General features: G+C 30.4%; 1 pseudogene; it reads left to right on the top strand.

The window, feature by feature from the left end:
- Nucleotides 1-8767: 8767 nt before the first annotated feature.
- Nucleotides 8768-11515, top strand: LOC149566540 (floricaula/leafy-like protein pseudogene; annotated as a pseudogene).
- The last annotated feature ends 903 nt before the right edge of the window (nt 11516-12418 follow it).

Genomic DNA, 12418 nt, shown 5'->3' with positions numbered 1-12418 from the left:
TTAGTCCTAGTATGTCTCACATTTTATGGATTGCAAGTATCACCAAATTGGTATTTGTCTGGTCCATCTTCTTTGACTGAGGGAAATGTGGGAATAGAAGAAAAAAGTGAGACATCTAGTAGGTCTAAAATAGCGAGATCAACAAAATACTAGAAAAAAATTCAATACATGAATGAAATTTTTTCTTGTTGGAGGGGGGGTTCATGTTCTTATGATAATAAGAGTGAAGGCAATAGGAAGGTTCCCTTAAGTTACACACATCTTCAAAAAGAATGGGTACCCAAGGAACTACCTACAATTAACATTGATTCTTTTGTTAAGGAAGGGATATATTGCAAAGCTCCATCTTCATTACATGGTTTGGGCCTATTTTCCATGGATGACATAAAGGTTTATTAAAATAAAGTTGTTGAAATGATGGATTATGTAGGACCTTGTTACAATTACAACAATTAGATGTGGATTGTGCAATATAAAAAAAGTATGCATAGGTATACATTTTCACCAAATTATTTACAATGCAAATAAAATTATCAAAGTAAAAGGTTCATTATGTGTATCTATGGAAGGCCAAAAGAAATAGGGGATATTGCAGGATTTATAAATAGTTTTTGATCTGTGTCAACTAATAAGTGGCCAAACTATATATTTGAGGCACGTGAGAGAAATCATGTTTTTGTATGTGCCATAAAATCAATAATTGTAGTGGAAGAGCTTCTGATAGATTACAATTTGAATCATGTAGATACAAAAAAATTCTCTATCATGGGACTGGAAAAGTATAACATTTAAACCAATTTCCTCCAATTAATATTGACTCTAATATACAATCTACTATTTTATTAATAATTTTTTTTGGTAAGTCTATTACTTTCATTTCGTTACTAATTGCTAAGAATTACTAATAATTTCCATAGGGCGACATGCATAGATTACCACCCATAGGAGGTGATGCACCATCTCACATGCCTTCTTTAATGAAGGTAAACCCTAATTATTGTAATTGTTGAAATTATATAGAAACAAATGTCATATTATTATGTTCTTTTCTTTATGTATTTGGAGTTATTTTGAAGGAAGTTTACTGATATTGATGTCACAACTTGATACTTATTAATAGGGAAAAGCTAAAATGACAACAGATCAAATATGATTTGAAACATGGACATCATTTCTAGATGACATAACCCTTAGTATTGACCCCATATTCATGGCCTACCAACTCATACAAAGATATAGTGATGAAATTATTAACATTACCCTCGAGAGTGACACAAGTAAGGAGACAGAGGCACTGAAAGAAGAATTGATACGTAGTGTCAAATTTTTGAAGGTAAGCAGTAATTAATCTCAAGCAATAATAGAAGTTCAATAGATTTTGATATTTTATACTATCTTATGGATCATGATCTAAAATATTATGTGTTCTTCTATTGTAATTTGTGACACCTACGAGATGGCATGGTGAACATGGTGACGGTTGTAGTGCACAACCTTCATGTAAGTAACACTTTATATTTACAACATTACTGAAAATTATTGTATTATTACACCATTGAGCTTATTTAAGGAATATTCAGTTATGACTAACTATTATTCCATACTTGGGTCTCTATTTGAACTAGTTTAGGTTGTGCTTGACTATGAAAGGTGAGAGTGTTGTGACCATCGAGTTTAATTAAGAACTTGTTTACTATTAAAAGATCCATGTAATAGCAAGATTTCACTAGTTAAATCAATGGTAATCTACTAAATTAGACATAGGGTTTCTAGACATCATAATATTCCTTGCACATTCTAGTTCCTCGACAAAGTTTGGTATTTAATTAGTCATTCATGGTTTTTGATTCATGGTATGTTTGATTTCTTAGAATGTGGAAACACAAGATTCGCATTGGATAAAAAGAGGATTAAAGCATAACTATCTGAATCCTCCTTTTTTGAAAGAATATAATAATTATCTTAATTTAGAATTCATTGATTGAAAACTTCCATTGTTTTAAAATAGATGTCAAACTAGTGAAATTCATATCATATCACATATTATCTTCTTTCAACCCTATTTAGAATATTCTTCAAAAGTCACAAGAATAATGTACACATCTTAACCAATTCTAGATAAATCTAGATTGTTATTGCAAGAATAATCAATGTTTTTTTTTTTTTAAATACCACTTCACCTATTCTATTAATTTTAATAAAATAATTAATTTAGAGTTAAAATTAATAGAGTCAACAAAGTGACCTAAATTTGAATTCCTTCGAATTTGAATATATCTAATATACTTTCAACAATATTGTAAGTGACCATAAGTAAAGAAATAAAGGTTTAAGATGTCTCATAAAAGTTTGTAATTCTAATATAGAAGTAATATTAGAGGTATAAGATGTCTCATAAAAGTTTAAAATTCTAATATAAAAGTAACATTAGAGGTAGGTACCAACAATATATTAAGACCAACAAAAGTTATTTAATGCACTAATGTGTTTCAAAAGTTAGGTACATTAGAAAAGTTGATTATGTGTGTTGGCATCAGTAGGTGGACCATTTTGAATGTAGTGGAAAATAAATTGATGTTAATTTTATGTTTCCTCTACTTCTAACTAATATATTCGGTACCTTTTTTAAACAGATTAACAGCAAGATTACACTATAGGTTAACCTATTTTTCCTTCTCCATCCTTTTTAAATAAATGATTAATTATATGCTAATTATATTCAAATGAAATATGGCTATTAAAAGTGAATCTTATAATATTGGGTGATTAATAATTTATCATTCAATTAAGCATTTTTTATGTACTAAGAAAATACGAGAAATGTTTAAATTGAGTGTGTAAGAAATTTACAGCCATTTCACAAATGAAAGGAATGTAGAGAAGAATGACATGGATTTCACTTGGCCATCTTACCTAACCTGGTCCTTGTATTTTTGTTAGTAATCTTATGACTATTATGGGTATATTTTTTTGATTTTTTAGCCCATCCTACTTAGTGTTGATATAGGACATCTAATGTTGAAAGTGAAACTGGTGCAATATTGTTTATTTACATCAACATTATAACACTTAACTTTTATTTTCAGATGCTTTTAGCTAGTATCCCATTTGATCTTTATCCATTGCAAATGTCTTTGCTAACAATATTGTATTCTTTATCTCATGATGAAGTGTGGATGCCTCCTTCAATCGTCACTCTAATATTGCTAAGTGCATTGTCGGCAATAAGAGCATACAAACATCCTTGACTATGCCAAGTACAACTGGTAAAACCATATTTATCTATATTTTGTAATGCGCTAATCATGCATTTTTTTTATTGGTTGGATTTTATACTCATGTACCTATTTTTTGAACTAATAGATAGACCTTTAGTTAATAGAGAAATAGAAACTAGTACTACTAAAGCTGATCCATTTCCTAGAGCATCCCATGTGACTAGTACTAGTTCATTTGTGGGGACATTGTTGCTCAAAAAGAAAAATATATTTTTGTTAAAATCACAAAAGGTTCCAAGTGCTTTAAAATTGTTATTTTATACAATTTAATTGTAGTTTACTTATACATAACTTATTTTGGACTAATAATCCCATGTTTTTTTTGTAGGAAATTATGTTTACTTTGATCATCTTTTTTATATGACATTGAGGCTATTTGGACCCACCATACATAAAAGGTACATAGTTTCATATCATTGCTACAATATTATTATTTTCTTCCATTTATTGTACTATATTAAAGTTATTGATTTAATAATTTTTTATTTTTTCTAAAGGTGGAATGACCAAGGTCCTGAATTAAAAAATTAGCTTGGAAAAATTATTTTTTGACACTGCCTACTTCTCAAAAGAGCATCAAAATATATAAAGACTGTGAGGGGCCAATATAGAAGGGGTCTAAAGGAGAACCCAAAGTAAAATCATTCTCCTATGATTCCACTGATGGAGTGGAATGAAATAATAGAAGATGCAAAACAGAAAAGGCTACGTGATAAAGGAAATGAACCAGAAGAGGGAAAAAGAAGGTATGTCATGATATTATTAAGTAGAATGTAATCATGCTCTAATTAGTGATCTTTGTAAATATATAATCTAACATGTTTTAAACTATTCATAGACCACAAAACACATTAGTGGCTACAAAAGAAAGAGTAGAAAAGGTTCTCCAACACAAACTTGGCTCTGGTGGCTATATGATTCTTTAATCTTGACTTGTAAGTAGCAGCAATGGAATTTCATATTTTAAAAAATTTATATAATGTTACAAAAAAAAAATTTTAATCAAATCATACATGCAAAACTAATGATATTAAGAAAAAATATAGGGCACAGAATTCAATGTAGAGCTCACAAATGAAGATAAAAAAATTGTCATGAAGGAAGGCTATAAAGTCGTGGCCACATGCCTACACAAAGAACCTGAAAGAAATACCCAAGAATATGGTGCACTTATTATTTTTGTGCTAGTATCGAACATAAATTTACTACATAACAATGTGCATAACATTTCACTACAGTGTTCATATCATATCATAGAACCTCTACATGATGAAGGCCATGATGTACATCATAGTGGTGGAGTTATTAATTTGCTATTGGAAATTAGTTACGCAATTATGAATACAATTTAACATCTTCAATTGCAATTTGACGTGTAACCTTTTTTTGAATATTTTAGAGCATGTTGAACAACATGGTGAAGTAGTGGAGCATGTTCCAAGTGTTCAATATGTTGATGTGACAGCGGATCAAGATGTTAATGTATATGATGTGGCATTTTCAAGTAAGAAAAATGCATGTTATTTTGTATTGGTTAATTAAATACTTCTAACAATTTAAAAAAGAAAAGGAGTATACCAATTTAACCCATTTACTTGTTCTTGCAATAGAGCCCCCTTTAGTGCAATAGCCTCCTACTCCTCAAAACAGGAGGAGGCATCATAATTTGACATTACATGTGCCAAAAATGGAGGAGAATGAGGAAGATATTGATGCTCCTATCAGCCTATTTCTTAACAGAGCTAAACAAACAAAAAGAAGAAATGTTTTTTTTTTTAAATGTTCTTTGATAAACCTTGTTTGATAAACTTTGTTGGATAATGAAAGAACATTGTTTTAAGTAATTATCTATGAATGTTGAATATTAATATTAATTTTTATTCCATGTTAATGAATATTGTTATGTGTTAATGAAGTCTTTATTTGTAAATTATATATTAATTAATTTTATATCATATTAGTGAATATTATGTGATTGTATTGATTGAATGTTATAGTTCATAAATGGATGAATGAATGAATAAACTATGTAATTAGATGATAATGAGGAATTTTTATTGATGTTAGGGGGAGGGGGTGAGGAGAGATGAGCTTCCACCTTTACATGGTTGGCCTTGTTAAGTAGAAAATATTAAAGTATTCTCGAAACCAAGTGAAGCTCAAACTAACATACTAAGTATATCTTCTTGACCAACTAATAGTTTCTTTTCTTTGAGATAGAGTTGTTAGAAATGCTTTAGAATAATTGAGAGGGGGGGTGAATCAGCTTTCAAGGTCCAAATGTCCTATTCAAACTTTTCATCAAGTAAAGTGAGCCCATCAAACTTATTCATTTATCCAAGCTTTAACTTTCCTATTTAGCAAGTTACTGTAAATCAACATGAAAGCATAACACATAAAAAGATCAACACATAAAATAGTGATTTATGTCGAAATCCAATTTGGGAAAAACTACTAGTAACATGCTACTCAATTTTCACTCTTCTAAAGTGATGCCCTGTGAAAGGCTTGCCCTGTTAAAGGCTACAACACACTGTTAAATGTGACTTGGTTAAAGGATTTAACCACCTTGTTAGAAGTGGGCCTAGTTAGAGGACTTTAAAACATTCACTTGGAATGCCACCTTGTTAAAGGATTTACAAATGGTTATTAAACCAACCTAAGTCCATAGGATTTTCCTTTACCCTAACTAATACAATTTCTAGAGAGTAACAATAAGGGGCTTTGACCTTATTATAGCATACAACTCAACTTGCAGATTTTAGATCACTTCTCAACTCATATCATTGCCTGAATTTTAGTCTTTGCAGCTCTAGATAGCTTGCCCTCCTTTCAAACTTAGTCTCCTTGAGTCTCCATGCTCATTGTACTAGTGCAATCCTCTCTTTCTGACCACTTATCAAAATAGAGTCTCTGTACTTTGTTCTTCCTTCTCCTAGATGTCTTCTTCTTGACACCCTTCTATCACTTCACAATTTTGGCACACCAACAATTCTTGCTTCTTAGTCTGCAACTCCTTAAATAGAAATCTAGAACTTCCTTTCCTACTTGATGCTTCCCTCCTTTAATTTCAATTCATTTGGATTAGGTAGGATTCATTGAATCTAACCCATATTATGTTCCTTCTAGAAACATCATGAAGAATCCTCTTGAATTCACTCAAAAATAGTTTACATAGAATTCTATGTAACCAGCTCATCATCCTTAGCCTTCAACTGGTTCACAAAATTCAAGGTAACAACTTTATTGACTTAGATTCAATGAATCTTTTTCATTTCCAATAATGCAGCATCTCAGCACTATTGAAATTTTGGTGCTCAGCACATACTGTGTTACTCGGCATCAACTGTGTTTTACTAATACTCGGCACCTGAAGTTCACTCAGCATCTACTAAGATTTTTTGTATACGCATCTCCTTCTATATCAATTGGCACTTGAACTTCACTCGACACTTGAACTCCACTCGGCACATGCTAGATTTTGCATTTGCTTAGCTTCAACTAAAAACTTTCTTGGCTTAAACTAGCTTGCTCAACACCCACTAATGAACTTAGTTTAAGCTTTGCAGTCAACCTTATTAAAATGTATTCCTCCAATGTTTCTAAGTGTGGCTAGCCTCTATATCTTCAAGTATGTTATCAATACATCATTTAATGTCTTAACTTATTCTTGCACTTCATTTCAAAACCATAACTCAACCTTTCCCTTAGGTACTCTTGTTACATCTTGTTGATTAAATCCTCTTCATCAATCAACTAAGTGACAGTACTTGAATCTTGTAAAGAAATTACCATTCCTACAAATAGCAAGCTTGACATCAATGAAAAAACAATGATTGGGGTATGTGCAGGATCATGGTGTACCAAACTATGACCTTAAGTGGTAGTGAAAAACTAGCAAATCAGGGTTATGTCAACTTGACACATAATTTTAAAGTCGTTATGGACTTTATATCAAAAATTTGTAAGAAAATAATCTTTAGAAAATTGAATCTAGTTTCTAAACTAAAAGGCCTTATCTAGAGAAAAAATTATTTGATTGGTCAAAAGTTTGAATTTTAATGCGATTCTACAAAAATTTTAGGGCAAAAATAAAAAGTAGGTGTATGTCTGACCACCTTAATCATAAGCAAATGATAATATTTTTAAATATAATTTTAGATATAAAAAGTAGACTCATGCCTAGATGTGACACATTTTTTGGGAATTTTTATTCCAAATAAATAATTAAATATGAATTTTCTACTTAATTATTTTTAGAATTAAAAAACTCCCGTGTTTGACCACCTTAACTAGTTCAAAAAAATCAAAATTAAGTTTTTTTTTTTTTTTTTCTTATACTAGTTGAAGCATAGAATGTGACACATCTTTTGGATTTCACAAATCTTATATGGTTCTAAAGTTATAGCTATTTTTCAACCAGTATGTCAATCAGCACTTTGTAGCTAACTCCATTAGAAAATAAGTAATAATTACTTACTCAACTTGTAATTTGACAAACCTTACATTTATGAAAAGCTAAGAACATTCTTAAGAAACCCTTTTCATTACATCAAATTTTGGTTTAAAAAAAGTCGTCAGCTACATGCTTGAATTAAAAAACACATAAAAACATGCCAAAAAGACATTTTTGAGATGTTTTAAAGATGACCATATAAGGTTGGTATCGAAAGATATAGTAGGAATTATAAAGGTATTAATTGTTTTCATTTAGTATCAGGATGGGTGGGAAAAAAGTTGGAATAGATTTTGAAATTCTTTGAGACATTTCAGAACTACATTTTTTCAAATCGCCACTTTTTGGCACACCATGATCCTGCACATACCCATTGAATACATTATTTTAACAACAATCTCCCTCTTTCAATCAATCTTCTTCTCACAATGATCTTTTCAATAAAATTTCCAACAAGAGTTCAGTGTTTATTCATTTATCTATCACTAACCCTTTATGCTCCTCAATTTCCTCCTCTATGCTTTCTTTTGCTTCAAAACTATTACCAAAGTAGCAATTTATTCCTTAACATCCTTAGCTTAGTTACCAAGTAGCATAATTTTGATCATGATACCTTTGCTTCCTTCAACTACTATTCTATTGTATTCATTAGGTTTTCATCCCTCACCCACATTTTTTCAAACTTGAAAGGATATTTTTTTGGGAGTGAATCCTCAATGATATTTAGCTGAACTACAAACTAGTTTGAACTAGAATGAGGGAGCATATGGGTCGAGATAGTATATTGAAATAAATTGTTATTGAGATTCTTTGGTGATTCTCCCCTATTTTTCTCTAGGATTCATTATAGCATTGAATTCACCAGCTATAATACAAATCTGAATTTATTATAATATTGAATTCATTACAAAAAATTTAAAACTCGTAATATTTTTATTTAAAAATAAAATCATGTCCAACACATGTTTACACCAGCCTTCCTGCAAGGAATTGGGTGAGCATTTTCTGTTGGTGGATTGAGGTTTTCTATACAATGTATTGGCTTCTAGACCAGCTTCATACATACAAGAAAGCTCTGGTATGATTTTTATTTCTATTGAGAAATCCCTCCTTTTCCAAGCACAAAATTTTAATATTATGATGCTTGTGAGAGCTAGGGAACTAACTAATAAGCACTACAAATACAATTATTTGTTTCAATCAATTGTATTAAGGAACTTAGTGATAATTTATTCTATTAAACTCTTTGAGATGGAAACCCCAAAAATTTGTAGACTCCAGACTTTGAAAGTAAAGTTACAATCTCTTAAAGAGACATATTTTTCTGATAAAAGAAATATATTTTTTTGGTAACCACTTTTCAACCTGCCTTGACATTTGATGTAAGGAGGAGGTGTTAATACATTCTTATTATACCAAACTCTATAACAAGGCTACTTTCAAGCCTACAAAACATATTACCAAAATGTTGGTAAATAGATTGTTCTTTCTTTAATAGCTCTCAAAATGCCCAAATTTTTGAAGAACAAGTGAACACAACATTTGGGAAAATGTTACTTGATAGCTAATTTCCCTCTAAATTATAGGTACATCTCCCTTGTAGGTGATTTTCAAAGAATTTATTTGTTTCTAATCCTACTATGGTGTGTTCTTGACTAGAGAACAAAAGAGGTAAACCAAGTTAGACCTAGGTAGGAGAATAACTCAAGTAATGGGTTGGTCTTGAAATGAGATCAACTCCAAAAAATTATACATCTTATGAATCAATTTAATTGATTATGCAATGAAAACTTGTAGTATGAATAAAATGTAGGATGAAATGATATGAAATCACGATAGAAATATTCCTTCTAACTTTAGTAATTCTCTAATTGCTTTGTCAATTCATTAAATTGAAAAGAGAAACAAAGCTTTGTTTATCTTTAGATTTCTAATATAACCCATAAGAAATAAATTGACTAACATATGCATGGAATAGTAAATAAATAGTATCAAATACTTCTATTCTTGTGTTTGCAACAAAAGAGCATTTCACACCAAAATTTGTCAACCCCTCTATTATCAAAAGAAATTAAATTTATAGTTTTCTATCATCTCTCAATTCTGGCAGAGATTGATTAATAGCAGGTTATCATTGAGTCCTTGGGACAAGTAAATCAATTGAGATGCATAACACTAAGCAAGATGGTTGAGATGGGTTTCACTGCCAACATGTTGGTCAATTTGACTAAGTAAGAGTTAGATGATGTTTTTAGGATCATGGTTGAAATATACAACCTTGATCTTCTTGTTGGAGAGAAATGTGGCATCAAATCTACAATTAGGCTAAAAAGGAGAAGGCTTGATGAAGTAGAGAGGACGAAGCATATGGAAATCTTTGTTGTCATGGATGGAAAGTAATACAAGAGTGGTGAGAATGCCTTAGACACACTATCTCAAGAAGGTAATTTATGCCTATCCATTGCTACATATATTTGAATGGAAGAGTTGTCATTATAGTTGGTTTTTGTGTGCACATATAGATGCTTTCTTACTCTATTTTGTGCTTGTTTTCCTTTGGGGGACATATATGTTATTGAGAAATTAATCAATTATATAGTTGCACATGATAGTTGTAGTTTGTTCTTTTGAGAAGATTATTTCATACTCCAATGTCCACATTTTCCTCATGTTTACCTCTAGATATTCTCCTCACAAAGTCACATAATTTAGATTAGTAGGTAGCCTCTAAAGCTATAAAACTAGTAAATACTTGTAGCTTTGTATATACCTTTTTGTAGAAACAATTTCTTGTAATCAGTCTTCCATTAAAATAAGAATTGAGAACTATTTCATTATTCATATTATTTTGAGTACCATTGTTGCATCATTTTTACAGATGTGATTCTTTTTATGCTTCATCTCTTTAATGGGTTTTAAAACTTGTCTTCTTTGATAGTTTCAAATATGGTAATTTTCTCTTCTGGGATCAATTTTGTGATAGTTTTTAGCATGGACATTTTGGATCGTACTTCAAGATGTATTATACACCATGAGAAAAGAAATTTTGATTATGAATCATATACTATGATTAGCATTGATAGTAAAAACTATCTCATAGACTATTCAAGAAAAGAATAATTATCTAGTATAGATTGTGAAAATCTAATATGCTTTTAGTAATTAAATCGGATACATATGTGACATGAACAATGATTAGTATTAAAGGGGGTGAGATTCAATAGCTTCTAAGATTAATTGTTTCTATATGAAATTTATTCTTTGATTTATTGTTTCATTCTAATATTTGGTCAAGAGAAGGACTATATATAGATTATAAGGGTCTATTAGATCATATGATGATAACTTAGTTGGGTTGTTGATATAGGTCTATCAATGGAAGAACCTAATGGAGATAACATTATGATTCTTTTACAGAATAACTATCTATTGAACTTGAATATGAAATTATCATGTGTTGTTGCTACAAAATAACAGTCATTTGTGTGCTACATTGAGTGGAGTAATGACACTACCTAATAATAACAACTATTGCAGTGATTAGTAGCTCAAAGCTTGCAAAAAGAAGAGGAGAAGGTGCTCAAAAGAGTCTAGAGAAGATGGTGAAGATAGGAAAAGAGAACACTCTTTTATTATAACTAAACTAGGAGAACTTGTAAGAGGAAAAAAGAATAGGCTTGACTATTTGTTTGATCTCTACGAGTAGTGTGGCAAGTTTCTGCTAGATGTTCAACACATTGCTAAGAGGGGGGAAATGTCCTACAAAGGTATTTGTTTATAATACTCTACAATCACCTCAAAAAGATAGTGCATAGAATTTAAAACCAAATCTTTGTTCTTTTATTCAAATAAGATTAGATAACTTATCACTTGAGATAGTGATATTGTTTGTGACACAAGTCAAAGTGTATTTACTTGGTTGAAATAGTGTTTCAATCAATAGTTTAGTAACTCTTCTTACATGTTCAGCCAAATGTTTGAAAGTGTGTTGGAATGGATGGTTGACCTTGTTTAGCATGCTTTGCTTTCCTATATAATGCTCATATTCATATTTAATGTGATTGTGTTGGCATCCATGTTATCTATGACTTGATAATACTCTATTATATTGACATTGATGTCTACAATATTGAATAGTTTTTTAGATCTTCAAAAACCACAAGTGGAACTTGATGGAAAACCATGTGTTTTTGTTGGGAAAAATGGTCTCATGGCTCTATGTGATAGTCTATTTAGTCAGGTTTACAATAGCCTTAATCTTATTTATGATTTCCATATTTCTAATGCTCAATATACTTTCTTAGGAGATAAATAGGAAAGAGAATTTATTTCAATTCATTAAACAAATTAAACTATGTATTGCTATCATGCAGTTGGATGTTGCATCATTTGACCTTCTTGTAACTGATAATGAATTCAAGGATTCAGGGTTTAGAAAATAATTGTGTGAAATTGTAGGTTCATTGCTAGAGTTGCGCCTAGTTCCAATTTTTAATGAAAATGATGTAATGAGCACAAGAAAGGCACTATACAAGGTATTTATTCCTATAATGAATTTAAATCACATGATTTTTTTATTTAAGTATGCCAAATTTTTAATTTGTGATTTATTTTGGCTAATTATTTGTCACAGTTTGTTTGAAAACTAACTTACTTCTATACACTTACCATTCCAAATGGTACA

This window comes from Cupressus sempervirens, chromosome 3 (genome assembly GCF_028749045.1).
Source record: "Cupressus sempervirens isolate cs-2001-9-10 chromosome 3, ASM2874904v1, whole genome shotgun sequence".
In the NCBI taxonomy this organism is placed as follows: Eukaryota; Viridiplantae; Streptophyta; class Pinopsida; order Cupressales; family Cupressaceae; genus Cupressus; species Cupressus sempervirens.
This window is presented reverse-complemented; position numbering and strand designations above follow the sequence as displayed.